At 64.3% G+C, this 13,709-nt stretch overlaps 10 non-coding genes across 10 annotated transcripts; 6 read left to right on the top strand and 4 right to left on the bottom strand.

Moving 5' to 3' along the window:
• Nucleotides 1-1,484: 1,484 nt before the first annotated feature.
• On the bottom strand, nucleotides 1,485-1,555 carry TRNAG-GCC (transfer RNA glycine (anticodon GCC)). The gene has a single exon. It is a non-coding gene; the product is annotated as a tRNA-Gly (tRNA).
• A 1,632-nt stretch (nucleotides 1,556-3,187) lies between these two features.
• On the bottom strand, nucleotides 3,188-3,270 carry TRNAL-CAG (transfer RNA leucine (anticodon CAG)). The gene has a single exon. It is a non-coding gene; the product is annotated as a tRNA-Leu (tRNA).
• Nucleotides 3,271-3,844: 574 nt separating this feature from the next.
• TRNAD-GUC (transfer RNA aspartic acid (anticodon GUC)) lies at nucleotides 3,845-3,916 on the top strand. The gene has a single exon. It is a non-coding gene; the product is annotated as a tRNA-Asp (tRNA).
• An 844-nt stretch (nucleotides 3,917-4,760) lies between these two features.
• On the top strand, nucleotides 4,761-4,832 carry TRNAG-UCC (transfer RNA glycine (anticodon UCC)). Its single transcript has one exon. It is a non-coding gene; the product is annotated as a tRNA-Gly (tRNA).
• A 264-nt stretch (nucleotides 4,833-5,096) lies between these two features.
• TRNAE-CUC (transfer RNA glutamic acid (anticodon CUC)) lies at nucleotides 5,097-5,168 on the top strand. Its single transcript has one exon. It is a non-coding gene; the product is annotated as a tRNA-Glu (tRNA).
• Nucleotides 5,169-9,307: 4,139 nt separating this feature from the next.
• On the bottom strand, nucleotides 9,308-9,378 carry TRNAG-GCC (transfer RNA glycine (anticodon GCC)). The gene has a single exon. It is a non-coding gene; the product is annotated as a tRNA-Gly (tRNA).
• A 1,616-nt stretch (nucleotides 9,379-10,994) lies between these two features.
• TRNAL-CAG (transfer RNA leucine (anticodon CAG)) lies at nucleotides 10,995-11,077 on the bottom strand. Its single transcript has one exon. It is a non-coding gene; the product is annotated as a tRNA-Leu (tRNA).
• Nucleotides 11,078-11,651: 574 nt separating this feature from the next.
• Nucleotides 11,652-11,723, top strand: TRNAD-GUC (transfer RNA aspartic acid (anticodon GUC)). The gene has a single exon. It is a non-coding gene; the product is annotated as a tRNA-Asp (tRNA).
• Nucleotides 11,724-12,566: 843 nt separating this feature from the next.
• Nucleotides 12,567-12,638, top strand: TRNAG-UCC (transfer RNA glycine (anticodon UCC)). The gene has a single exon. It is a non-coding gene; the product is annotated as a tRNA-Gly (tRNA).
• Nucleotides 12,639-12,912: 274 nt separating this feature from the next.
• On the top strand, nucleotides 12,913-12,984 carry TRNAE-CUC (transfer RNA glutamic acid (anticodon CUC)). The gene has a single exon. It is a non-coding gene; the product is annotated as a tRNA-Glu (tRNA).
• The last annotated feature ends 725 nt before the right edge of the window (nucleotides 12,985-13,709 follow it).

The raw sequence follows: 13,709 nt of genomic DNA, 5'->3' as shown, positions 1-13,709 counted from the left end.
CATAAATAAAAACAACACACTAAATAAATAGGTGAAATATGAGCTCTCATATGATCCAGCAATCCCCATCGTGGGTGCACATCGGCAAAGGAGAGAAACTGTCATTTGAAGAGATCCATGCACCCCCATGTTCACAGCAGCACTACGGGCCACAGCCAAGACATGGACAAAACCCAAGTGCCCACCAACCGATGGCTGGCACAGGACGACGTGGTACGTATGTACTGTGGAATATTACTCAGCCATACAAAAGAGTGAGATATTGCCATTTGCACCAGTAAGGATGGACCTAGAGTATATTACACTTCACGACGTAAGTCAGGCAGAGAAGCACAAAGATATGTGGCATCTAAACCGTACTACAAACGAATGTATGTGCCAAAGAGAAACAGACCCACAGACATAGAAAACACACTGTTCGTTACCCAAGGGGAAAGTGTAGGGCAGGGAAAAACCCGGAGCTGCGATTAACAGAGAGGAAATACTATACATAAAGCACAGAAGCAACAAGGATTTACTGTACAGCACAGGGAACTGTATTCATATGTCGTGATAACGTATAATGGAAAATAACCTGGAAAAGGACATATAACTGAATCACTTGGCTGTACACCTGAAAGTCACACAGTATTGTAAATCAACCGTACTGCTACGAAAAGGAGAAGACGACGAAGGGGAAAAAAAGGAGGGCAACGGGACAGAGGCAAGGGCAGGATCCTTGACAACGTAGGATTTGGAAAGGATCGGGGAAAAAGTGGGGAGATAGGGGGTGGGACGGGGGTGTCTGTGGGAGTAGGGTGGAGGCCGAGGTGGTGGTGCCGGTGGTGCTGTCCCGAGGGCTGACGCTGTTGGTGGGAGCAGAGGTTCAGGGGAGGGGGTGGTGTTTGTCGTGCTGATGGTGGTGGTGGCAGTAGTGGTGGAGGAGCGGGCCGGTGTTGGAAACGTATTTCTGTCGAGGGTCAGAACATGAATCTAGAGTGCAGTCTGCGATGATAGTGTGGACTTCTTTTGAACTCCTCGTGCAAGTGAACGCTTTGGGGACTCTCCAGGAAAGTGGGATGTGTCACTCCCAGAGGTGGCAACTTCCTTGCTCCTGGTTGTGCAAACATAGTATAACTTTCGAAGTGCGGGCAGAGTGAGGCAGAGAGCTTGGAAACGTGGCGAAAGGTGAAGAGGTTGGGCTGTGCGGGTGCCAGTGTGGGGTGTTCGTTACAGTGAAAAGCGTGACACAAGCGGGGTCGGGGTAAGGACGAGAACAAGGACAAGGAAGGGGTCTGGGCGTAAGAGTGGCTGAGCCCGCAAGGTGTCAGGTCGCGGAGGCCTGGCTCCCGGGTGTGTGTGGGGTGGGGGCGTCTGCGTGGGAAGGACAGGGGCCGGAAGGTGCGGTGGTGAGCGAGCTGTTGCAGGACCGGTGCCTTGAGTGTGGCAGCGGGGAAGCCCAGCTCCGCTGTGGGGCTGCGGGAACCAAAAGGGGACGCTGGGGCTGCATGGGCCGGGAATCGAACCCGGGCCTCCCGCGTGGCAGGCGAGAATTCTACCACTGAACCACCCATGCACCGATGGCCGCCGGCCCCCGGCGCTGCCCCAGCGGCGCTCGCCGCCAACCGCCGGACCCTGGTCACTGCTCGCCCCGTGGGCATGTGCTCCGTTTGAGCAGGAGGCCGACGGGCCACCTGAATGAGAGGCTCCGGGCACGCTGGCGACCCCAGGGCGCGAGGCGGTCGGAAGCACCGAGGGACGGAGGGACGCAGGCGTGCTCGGCCCGTCCTGCGCTTTCTCTGCCGTCCACGGCCGCCGCGAGACTGTCGGTGTCGCCAGAGGAAGCCAGGAGCCGAAGCGGCCTGGCCCGCGCCCGAATCCCAGTCAGGGCAGGCGAGGCGTGGCCGCTGCGGCTGAGCGCCGACGTTCCTCTCAGCAGCCGCCCCCCCCCACCCCCCGCCCCGACGCACAGTCCCTCTGGCGGCTGGCTTTCTTGCTGGTGCGGGGCGTGCGAGGGCGGGCGGGGGCAGGGATCGGAGCTCGGGGCTGTGCAGGGACCGCGAGCGTGGGAGATGGACACCGGGCACCGCCGCCGCCGTCGCCGAGCGGCGCTCAGGCCACAAGACCAAAGGTGTCTGAGCCTCGCTTCTGCGCTCTGGCCCACCCCTCTCCCGCGGGGTCCCGCTCTGCTGCGTTGGTTGTGAGGAGAAGCACTTTGGCAGACTGGCTGCTGGCTCGCGGACAGCCCGGTGAGGGAGGGAGCGCGCCAGGGTGTGGTTGGGTCCGGCCGGAGCAGCGGCTTCCCCGAGGGACTTGCGCTGTGGCGCCGAGGTGGGTGGCCCGGGCTGGGGGCCGGACGTCTGTGGTGGGTGACAGGGCATCCAGGGCTTCCGCTCACTACTCACTGGAGCACCGTTCCCGGGAGCGACTCCTGCGCCAGGCCCCGTGCAGGGAGGGCCCCCTGTTGGCTGGCCAGCAGGAGGCTGGGCTGCACGCGGCCCGGCAGGCAGGCAGGCAGGCAGGCAGGCAGGTGTGGTCCGGCCAAGGTCCCAAGGCGAAAAAGCACCGAGGGCACGCACCACAGGCCGGCAAGACGGTGTGGCTGTGGAGGGAATGGAATGGGCAGGCGGGCCTTTGGGGCTGGCGGGAAGGACAGGATGTTGGAAAGAGGGAGAGCTGCTGGTGGCGGAAGTGGAAGAAAGGCTGTGAGAGCGAGCCCGCTGTTCACCAGGCCGAAGTCGGAGGGCGGGCCAGGCGTGGAGGGCTTTCCACACGCGGCCGTTCTGCGTGTGGCGGTGGGGGCGGGGTGGAGCGTGGGAGTGGGAGTGGGAGGGAGGGACGAAGGCAGGCAGGCAGGCAGGCAGGCAGGCAGGCAGGAAAACCAGCAGCAGCAGCAGCAGCCGCAAGCAGGTGAGGAAAGATGGGCTGCGAAGGACCGAAGGTTTTTCTGGCGCGGGTGCAGGTAGGAGGGGGCTTAGGAGCTGGCGGGGAGGGCGTTTGTCCGGAAAGCCAGTCGCCGGAGGGTTCCTAGTGCGCCGTTTCTGCCAGGCCCGCGGCCGTGGCTGAGAAGGTCCCGCGTCTGAGAGGCGGGGATGTCCGGGCCGGAGTTTGGAGAGGCCGCAAGAGTGCAAGGCGCGAACGGACTGGAAGGCCGTAAAGCGCTGCCATAGGGCCGGGTGCGTTTGTCGGGCGGGCCAAAAGGCCGGCTTGTCAGGAGTGGGATTCGAACCCACGCCTCCAGGGGAGACTGCGACCTGAACGCAGCGCCTTAGACCGCTCGGCCATCCTGACGGCGGGCCTGGGCGTGCGCGTGGCCGCTCGGCTGGCTGGGACCCGACGCGACGCGAACCCCGGTGCCCTTGGCGGGACGCGGTGCTCCGCGCCAGGCGCGCGGCCGTCTGGGTGAGCGACGGAGCGGGCGCGCGGCGGCCGACGGGGAGCACGGCCAGACGACGCGCCTGGCTGCGCCGCGGTGGCGCCCTCGCCCAGCCCTGGCCCCGGACGCAGCCGGGCCGCGTCGGGCCAGCCCCCTGCCGCCGGCCCCCACCCGCGCGTCTCCTCGCCGGCCACGGCCCGGCGCGCGCCCACCCCCTCCTCGCAGCCTTGCTTTGCGTCTCGGGCCCCCTCCACCCGGCGCGATCCCCGCGTCGGAGGCAATAGGCAGCGCGCACTCGGAGTCTGCAGGGCCACGCGGGTCCGGGTCCCTGTCGGGGTCGGGGGCTGCCGCTTTGGAGGACGCGGGTGGTGTGGCGTTGGGTCGGGTCGGGCACGTGCCGGGCGCCCGTGGTGGGCAGGGGGCCGGAGGGCAGGGGGAGGCGTCGGCAGGCAGCCCGAGAGCGGCCGGGCGCGGGGGCGGTGGCCGCCGTCCTCGTTAGTATAGTGGTGAGTATCCCCGCCTGTCACGCGGGAGACCGGGGTTCGATTCCCCGACGGGGAGGCAAACACGCCCTCTTTTGGCGGCTGGCGCCGCTCTCTGTCCTGCCGCCTGGCTCCCAAGGGCCCTTCTTCTCCTCCCTCCGCCCTCCGCCCTCCAGCGAGGCGCAGGGCGCCAGCGCGTGCCCAGCCTGCCCACCCTCGCCCCCCTCCAGCCGCCCAGCCCTTCCTCCTCGCCGGGCGCTCAGTCGCCAGGGCCGAGCGAGGGCCTCCTCTGGACCCTACAAGCGCCCGATGACGTTGCGGCCCGCCCAAAGTGGCTGTCTCAGTGGGCTCCTTGCGTCGCGACGCACAGCTGCGCAGCTGTGCACGGCGGCATAGGTGCACAGCTGCCGGGACGGGTGGGAGGCGGATGAGTGGCGTGCCCTGTCGGTGCGGGAAGTGGCCTGGCCCAGCGCCCGGTGGAGAAGGGCTTTGGCGAGCCGGGGTCTGGAAGACGCGTGCCCCGGGGGCGGGGGCGGGCCGCGGCGTGGAGCGGAGGGGCCCTGGAGCAGCAAGGCAGCGAGAGCGCCCCCTTGAGGCGGTCGGGCCGGTGGCCTAGGGCAGCTTCGTAGGGCTGGCGCGGGTGGGGCGCGGGGGGGGGGGGCCTTGGTGGCGCCTGTGACGTCACAGAGCTGCCGGCCGGCGGGGCGTCGGGGCAGGGCTGTTCCAAGCGGCGGCGGCGGCGGCGGCGGCGGCTGAGGAGGAGGAGGAGGAGGACGGGGAAGAGAAAGGGGAGTAGGAGGAGGAAGAGAAGGAGGAGGAGTCGGAAGAGAAGGAGGAGGAGGAGGAGGAGGAGAAGGCGGCGGCGACGAGAGTGCGCTCGGGCGAGCCCGGTGCCGGCGTCTCGGGCCGGCCCGGGCTGTGCAGCGTTGGTGGTATAGTGGTGAGCATAGCTGCCTTCCAAGCAGTTGACCCGGGTTCGATTCCCGGCCAACGCAGCGGGCTGCCCTTTTACCGAGCTCCACGGGCGGCCGGCCGGGGGCCTGTGAGGGAGAGCTGGGAGCATGGCCCCAGCGGCTTTTCTTGTGTGTGCGAGAAGCAGGCGCGCAGTGTTCTGAGGGCGCTGCAAGCAGGAAGGACGGTAGGACACGTGGATTGCCAGGGGCGGCGCGTGGCTGGACTTGGAAAGGCCGGGTCTTGGCGCCACGGTGGCGCCGAGCGGGTGCTATGGGTCCAGCAGGAGCAGTGGTAGAGCCTGACGCTCCCTGGTGGTCTAGTGGTTAGGATTCGGCGCTCTCACCGCCGCGGCCCGGGTTCGATTCCCGGTCAGGGAAGCCTTTCTTCTTCCTCTCTACCTCCCACCGTCCACATCCCACTTTTAGGCCGCGCTTGCTCCGCGGCCTCGGCGCCCCGACAAGAGCCGCCCGGTGCCCTGCACCTCCAGCCCAAGCCCTGCCAGGCAACCTCCACCCTCCCTCCCCGGCCAAACCTTTTGGCCGCACTGGCGCGCGCCCACTCGAGGCCTTCGACGTCCCGTGTCTTCCTTTTCGGACGCTTGCCTCAGCCCCAAACACGAGTGGCCGGGGCCGCGCCTCTCCCCGCCGTGGCCGTGGCCACGAGCAAACGCCCCCGCCTGTGTTTGCACTCTCCAGCAGCACTGCTTTTCCCCCACGGCGACAGCGGTGGCAGCGCCGACGGCGACGGCGGTGTCACACGCGGTGCCTTCTAACAAAGCCGGATCCCCTGTGGAAAGGAGCACCGGTGGGCAGACGGGTGCTTCGCACCACCGCAGCAGGTTTCCTGAACGCCCTTGCCGGTGCCGTGGGGGTGGCTGACAGTGTGGGATGAAGGTGTTTGTGGCCGTGGTCGGTGGCCACCCCACGCGGGTTAGGGAACGGAGCAGAACGACCCCATGGAGAGAGGGCGGCGGTGGGCCCGCGTGCTGGGAGGTGCGAGGAAGGGCCTGGGGTGTCTGGGTGGAGCGCGGGCAGGAGCGGGAGGTGTTGGGCTGGCCGGGGACCTGGCCCGGGAGAGCGGCTGGCCACTCAGGCAGGGGCTCAGCAGAAGCTTGGGGTGGTGGCAGCACCTGGCCCGGCACGTGTGTACGGGTGGGTCAGATCAGGGGGCGGGGTGGGCCTGGAGTAGGAGTGCGTCTGAGGAGCACTGGCGGAAGTGAGACTTCCGGGCAGGACATGTGACAGTCGGGCCTGGGATACAAGGGGAAGGTGGCGGGGAGAGGGGTCCGAGCCTGCAGGCTGGGGGGAAGGGCGGGGTGTGTGAGTGGGCTGTGGGGCGAGGAAGATGGTGGCAGAGGACCCCTTCGCGGTGGGGTGGCGGGTGAGCGCGCCAGACTGGTGTGCTGTGCGGCAAGGTGGTCAGGCTAACCAGTGGGTTGGGACTGGGGGCGGTGGGTCGGAGGCAGGCAAGAGAACAACAGAAACGGAGCGCGCCACAGGGGCTAGGCGGGGTCCGAATGGGGTGGGGGCATTCTACTGCCCCAGAGACGTACATCGCCTCTCATCGGGAGAAACCATCCGGTCTCAGGTGTGTGTGGCGGCGGGGGTGGGGGGAGGAGGGGTTGAGGTTGAAAGAGGCCAAAGGAGAGGTCCCCTATGATCCAGCAATCCCACTCCTGGGTACGTACCCGGAAATGACGAAACAAGAGTGCAAAAAGGCACAAGCACCTCCATGTTCACGGCGGCACTATTTGCAGCAGCCAAGACACGGGAAAAAACCCAAGCGCCCACCAGCGGGTCGCTAGTACAAGAAGAGGTGGTATATAGGTACTATGGGATATTACTCAGCCATTAATAAGAAAGAATGAAATGTTGCCATTTGCCGCAACAAGAATGCTCCCAGGGAATATTACACTTAGTGAAGTAGGTCCGACAGAGAAGCACAAAGATATGTGGAATCTAAAAAGTACTACCAATGAATCTATGTGCAAAACAGAAACAGACTCACAGACCTAGAAAACACAGTGATGGTTACCCGAGTTAAAAAGGAGGGGTGGAGGGATAAATTAGGAGCTCGATGAACAGATACACAGTAGTTCATATAAAGGAGATAAGCAACAAGGATTTCCAGAATAACACAGGGAGTGATAGTCAATATCCTGCAATAACCTGTAATGGAAATCACTCTGAAACGATATTAGACATGGAAAACAGTATCCCCTTTGCTGTACACCTGAAACTAACTCAATATTGCTAATCAACTCTTCTTCTTCAACCACAAGTACTAGTACTTGTAAGTAAGTAAGTAAGTAAGTAAGTAAATAAAAACAACGAACAAAATAAACAGGAGGAACATGAGCCATCAGAGATGATCCAGCAATCCCCGTCGTGGGTACACATCCGCCAAAGAGAAAAACTGTTGTTTGAGGAGATCCACGCACCCCCGTGTTCGTAGCAGCACTGTGTGCCGCAGCCAAGACATAGAAAAAACCCATGTGCCCATCAACAGTTGGCTGACAGAAAAAGATGCGGTATATATGTACTGTGGAATATTACTCAGCCATTTCAGAAAATGAAATATTGCCACTTGCCACAATAAGGATGGTCCTAGAGAATATTACGCTTAGTGAAGTTAAGTCTGACAGAGAAGCACAAAGATACGTGGAATCTAAAACACAATAGAAAAGAATGTGTGTGCAAAAGCGAAACAGACTCACAGACATAGAAAACACACTGATGGTTCCCCGAGGAGAAAGGGAGGGGTGGAGACATAAATTAGGAGCTGCGATGAACAGATACACCGTACTTCATATAAAAGACATAAGCAGCAAGGATTTCCAGAATAACACAGGGAATGACGTTCAATATCCTGTAGTAAACTGTAATGGAAAGCAATCTGAAACAATATTAGACATGGAAGACAGTATCCGCTTTGCTGTGCACCTGAAACTAACTCAATATTGTTAATCAACTTTTCCTCCAAAATTACAGCTACTAGTTCTTATAAGTAAATGAATAAATAAATATTAAATGCATAAATAAAAACAACACACTAAATAAATAGGTGAAATATGAGCTCTCATATGATCCAGCAATCCCCATCGTGGGTGCACATCGGCAAAGGAGAGAAACTGTCATTTGAAGAGATCCATGCACCCCCATGTTCACAGCAGCACTACGGGCCACAGCCAAGACATGGACAAAACCCAAGTGCCCACCAACCGATGGCTGGCACAGGACGACGTGGTACGTATGTACTGTGGAATATTACTCAGCCATACAAAAGAGTGAGATATTGCCATTTGCACCAGTAAGGATGGACCTAGAGTATATTACACTTCACGACGTAAGTCAGGCAGAGAAGCACAAAGATATGTGGCATCTAAACCGTACTACAAACGAATGTATGTGCCAAAGAGAAACAGACCCACAGACATAGAAAACACACTGTTCGTTACCCAAGGGGAAAGTGTAGGGCAGGGAAAAACCCGGAGCTGCGATTAACAGAGAGGAAATACTATACATAAAGCACAGAAGCAACAAGGATTTACTGTACAGCACAGGGAACTGTATTCATATGTCGTGATAACGTATAATGGAAAATAACCTGGAAAAGGACATATAACTGAATCACTTGGCTGTACACCTGAAAGTCACACAGTATTGTAAATCAACCGTACTGCTACGAAAAGGAGAAGACGACGAAGGGGAAAAAAAGGAGGGCAACGGGACAGAGGCAAGGGCAGGATCCTTGACAACGTAGGATTTGGAAAGGATCGGGGAAAAAGTGGGGAGATAGGGGGTGGGACGGGGGTGTCTGTGGGAGTAGGGTGGAGGCCGAGGTGGTGGTGCCGGTGGTGCTGTCCCGAGGGCTGACGCTGTTGGTGGGAGCAGAGGTTCAGGGGAGGGGGTGGTGTTTGTCGTGCTGATGGTGGTGGTGGCAGTAGTGGTGGAGGAGCGGGCCGGTGTTGGAAACGTATTTCTGTCGAGGGTCAGAACATGAATCTAGAGTGCAGTCTGCGATGATAGTGTGGACTTCTTTTGAACTCCTCGTGCAAGTGAACGCTTTGGGGACTCTCCAGGAAAGTGGGATGTGTCACTCCCAGAGGTGGCAACTTCCTTGCTCCTGGTTGTGCAAACATAGTATAACTTTCGAAGTGCGGGCAGAGTGAGGCAGAGAGCTTGGAAACGTGGCGAAAGGTGAAGAGGTTGGGCTGTGCGGGTGCCAGTGTGGGGTGTTCGTTACAGTGAAAAGCGTGACACAAGCGGGGTCGGGGTAAGGACGAGAACAAGGACAAGGAAGGGGTCTGGGCGTAAGAGTGGCTGAGCCCGCAAGGTGTCAGGTCGCGGAGGCCTGGCTCCCGGGTGTGTGTGGGGTGGGGGCGTCTGCGTGGGAAGGACAGGGGCCGGAAGGTGCGGTGGTGAGCGAGCTGTTGCAGGACCGGTGCCTTGAGTGTGGCAGCGGGGAAGCCCAGCTCCGCTGTGGGGCTGCGGGAACCAAAAGGGGACGCTGGGGCTGCATGGGCCGGGAATCGAACCCGGGCCTCCCGCGTGGCAGGCGAGAATTCTACCACTGAACCACCCATGCACCGATGGCCGCCGGCCCCCGGCGCTGCCCCAGCGGCGCTCGCCGCCAACCGCCGGACCCTGGTCACTGCTCGCCCCGTGGGCATGTGCTCCGTTTGAGCAGGAGGCCGACGGGCCACCTGAATGAGAGGCTCCGGGCACGCTGGCGACCCCAGGGCGCGAGGCGGTCGGAAGCACCGAGGGACGGAGGGACGCAGGCGTGCTCGGCCCGTCCTGCGCTTTCTCTGCCGTCCACGGCCGCCGCGAGACTGTCGGTGTCGCCAGAGGAAGCCAGGAGCCGAAGCGGCCTGGCCCGCGCCCGAATCCCAGTCAGGGCAGGCGAGGCGTGGCCGCTGCGGCTGAGCGCCGACGTTCCTCTCAGCAGCCGCCCCCCCCCACCCCCCGCCCCGACGCACAGTCCCTCTGGCGGCTGGCTTTCTTGCTGGTGCGGGGCGTGCGAGGGCGGGCGGGGGCAGGGATCGGAGCTCGGGGCTGTGCAGGGACCGCGAGCGTGGGAGATGGACACCGGGCACCGCCGCCGCCGTCGCCGAGCGGCGCTCAGGCCACAAGACCAAAGGTGTCTGAGCCTCGCTTCTGCGCTCTGGCCCACCCCTCTCCCGCGGGGTCCCGCTCTGCTGCGTTGGTTGTGAGGACAAGCACTTTGGCAGACTGGCTGCTGGCTCGCGGACAGCCCGGTGAGGGAGGGAGCGCGCCAGGGTGTGGTTGGGTCCGGCCGGAGCAGCGGCTTCCCCGAGGGACTTGCGCTGTGGCGCCGAGGTGGGTGGCCCGGGCTGGGGGCCGGACGTCTGTGGTGGGTGACAGGGCATCCAGGGCTTCCGCTCACTACTCACTGGAGCACCGTTCCCGGGAGCGACTCCTGCGCCAGGCCCCGTGCAGGGAGGGCCCCCTGTTGGCTGGCCAGCAGGAGGCTGGGCTGCACGCGGCCCGGCAGGCAGGCAGGCAGGCAGGCAGGCAGGTGTGGTCCGGCCAAGGTCCCAAGGCGAAAAAGCACCGAGGGCACGCACCACAGGCCGGCAAGACGGTGTGGCTGTGGAGGGAATGGAATGGGCAGGCGGGCCTTTGGGGCTGGCGGGAAGGACAGGATGTTGGAAAGAGGGAGAGCTGCTGGTGGCGGAAGTGGAAGAAAGGCTGTGAGAGCGAGCCCGCTGTTCACCAGGCCGAAGTCGGAGGGCGGGCCAGGCGTGGAGGGCTTTCCACACGCGGCCGTTCTGCGTGTGGCGGTGGGGGCGGGGTGGAGCGTGGGAGTGGGAGTGGGAGGGAGGGACGAAGGCAGGCAGGCAGGCAGGAAAACCAGCAGCAGCAGCAGCAGCCGCAAGCAGGTGAGGAAAGATGGGCTGCGAAGGACCGAAGGTTTTTCTGGCGCGGGTGCAGGTAGGAGGGGGCTTAGGAGCTGGCGGGGAGGGCGTTTGTCCGGAAAGCCAGTCGCCGGAGGGTTCCTAGTGCGCCGTTTCTGCCAGGCCCGCGGCCGTGGCTGAGAAGGTCCCGCGTCTGAGAGGCGGGGATGTCCGGGCCGGAGTTTGGAGAGGCCGCAAGAGTGCAAGGCGCGAACGGACTGGAAGGCCGTAAAGCGCTGCCATAGGGCCGGGTGCGTTTGTCGGGCGGGCCAAAAGGCCGGCTTGTCAGGAGTGGGATTCGAACCCACGCCTCCAGGGGAGACTGCGACCTGAACGCAGCGCCTTAGACCGCTCGGCCATCCTGACGGCGGGCCTGGGCGTGCGCGTGGCCGCTCGGCTGGCTGGGACCCGACGCGACGCGAACCCCGGTGCCCTTGGCGGGACGCGGTGCTCCGCGCCAGGCGCGCGGCCGTCTGGGTGAGCGACGGAGCGGGCGCGCGGCGGCCGACGGGGAGCACGGCCAGACGACGCGCCTGGCTGCGCCGCGGTGGCGCCCTCGCCCAGCCCTGGCCCCGGACGCAGCCGGGCCGCGTCGGGCCAGCCCCCTGCCGCCGGCCCCCACCCGCGCGTCTCCTCGCCGGCCACGGCCCGGCGCGCGCCCACCCCCTCCTCGCAGCCTTGCTTTGCGTCTCGGGCCCCCTCCACCCGGCGCGATCCCCGCGTCGGAGGCAATAGGCAGCGCGCACTCGGAGTCTGCAGGGCCACGCGGGTCCGGGTCCCTGTCGGGGTCGGGGGCTGCCGCTTTGGAGGACGCGGGTGGTGTGGCGTTGGGTCGGGTCGGGCACGTGCCGGGCGCCCGTGGTGGGCAGGGGGCCGGAGGGCAGGGGGAGGCGTCGGCAGGCAGCCCGAGAGCGGCCGGGCGCGGGGGCGGTGGCCGCCGTCCTCGTTAGTATAGTGGTGAGTATCCCCGCCTGTCACGCGGGAGACCGGGGTTCGATTCCCCGACGGGGAGGCAAACACGCCCTCTTTTGGCGGCTGGCGCCGCTCTCTGTCCTGCCGCCTGGCTCCCAAGGGCCCTTCTTCTCCTCCCTCCGCCCTCCGCCCTCCAGCGAGGCGCAGGGCGCCAGCGCGTGCCCAGCCTGCCCACCCTCGCCCCCCTCCAGCCGCCCAGCCCTTCCTCCTCGCCGGGCGCTCAGTCGCCAGGGCCGAGCGAGGGCCTCCTCTGGACCCTACAAGCGCCCGATGACGTTGCGGCCCGCCCAAAGTGGCTGTCTCAGTGGGCTCCTTGCGTCGCGACGCACAGCTGCGCAGCTGTGCACGGCGGCATAGGTGCACAGCTGCCGGGACGGGTGGGAGGCGGATGAGTGGCGTGCCCTGTCGGTGCGGGAAGTGGCCTGGCCCAGCGCCCGGTGGAGAAGGGCTTTGGCGAGCCGGGGTCTGGAAGACGCGTGCCCCGGGGGCGGGGGCGGGCCGCGGCGTGGAGCGGAGGGGCCCTGGAGCAGCAAGGCAGCGAGAGCGCCCCCTTGAGGCGGTCGGGCCGGTGGCCTAGGGCAGCTTCGTAGGGCTGGCGCGGGTGGGGCGCGGGGGGGGGGGCCTTGGTGGCGCCTGTGACGTCACAGAGCTGCCGGCCGGCGGGGCGTCGGGGCAGGGCTGTTCCAAGCGGCGGCGGCGGCGGCGGCGGCGGCTGAGGAGGAGGAGGAGGAGGACGGGGAAGAGAAAGGGGAGTAGGAGGAGGAAGAGAAGGAGGAGGAGTCGGAAGAGAAGGAGGAGGAGGAGGAGGAGGAGAAGGCGGCGGCGACGAGAGTGCGCTCGGGCGAGCCCGGTGCCGGCGTCTCGGGCCGGCCCGGGCTGTGCAGCGTTGGTGGTATAGTGGTGAGCATAGCTGCCTTCCAAGCAGTTGACCCGGGTTCGATTCCCGGCCAACGCAGCGGGCTGCCCTTTTACCGAGCTCCACGGGCGGCCGGCCGGGGGCCTGTGAGGGAGAGCTGGGAGCAGGGAGCCAGCTGGCCCCAGCGGCTTTTCTTGTGTGTGCGAGAAGCAGGCGCGCAGTGTTCTGAGGGCGCTGCAAGCAGGAAGGACGGTAGGACACGTGGATTGCCAGGGGCGGCGCGTGGCTGGACTTGGAAAGGCCGGGTCTTGGCGCCACGGTGGCGCCGAGCGGGTGCTATGGGTCCAGCAGGAGCAGTGGTAGAGCCTGACGCTCCCTGGTGGTCTAGTGGTTAGGATTCGGCGCTCTCACCGCCGCGGCCCGGGTTCGATTCCCGGTCAGGGAAGCCTTTCTTCTTCCTCTCTACCTCCCACCGTCCACATCCCACTTTTAGGCCGCGCTTGCTCCGCGGCCTCGGCGCCCCGACAAGAGCCGCCCGGTGCCCTGCACCTCCAGCCCAAGCCCTGCCAGGCAACCTCCACCCTCCCTCCCCGGCCAAACCTTTTGGCCGCACTGGCGCGCGCCCACTCGAGGCCTTCGACGTCCCGTGTCTTCCTTTTCGGACGCTTGCCTCAGCCCCAAACACGAGTGGCCGGGGCCGCGCCTCTCCCCGCCGTGGCCGTGGCCACGAGCAAACGCCCCCGCCTGTGTTTGCACTCTCCAGCAGCACTGCTTCCCCCACGACGCCGCTCCCTTCTGACCACCCACCCCTTCTTTCCTCGTCAGGTGCTGGTGCTGCTGGTTCTGGTGTTGCCGGTGGCGGCGGCGGTGGTACCGGTGTTGTGCTGGTGCTGATGCTGCTGTTTGTGTTAAAGGTAGGGGTGGTGGGCCGGGTGTGGCAGTGTTGCGCGCCGTCAGCGGCGGTGGCGGCGGCGGCGACAGCCGAAGGTGCGGGAGAGGGATCTACATCTCCAAGTCGGGCCACTTGCTTGCACTCGCCTCCCTTATCTCGTCGGTCATGCCAGCAACCGCTGGGGCCAGCTTCCCCGTTGCGTGCCAGCTCCTGGGCTGCCTGTGACTCCCGTGTGTCGGTGGTGTGCTCCAAGGGCGTCCTGGTCTTGTGCGGGCCAT

This window comes from Balaenoptera ricei, chromosome 1 (genome assembly GCF_028023285.1).
Source record: "Balaenoptera ricei isolate mBalRic1 chromosome 1, mBalRic1.hap2, whole genome shotgun sequence".
In the NCBI taxonomy this organism is placed as follows: domain Eukaryota; kingdom Metazoa; phylum Chordata; class Mammalia; order Artiodactyla; family Balaenopteridae; genus Balaenoptera; species Balaenoptera ricei.
Note: the sequence above shows the minus strand (reverse complement) of the source record. Positions and strands in the feature narration are given on the sequence as shown.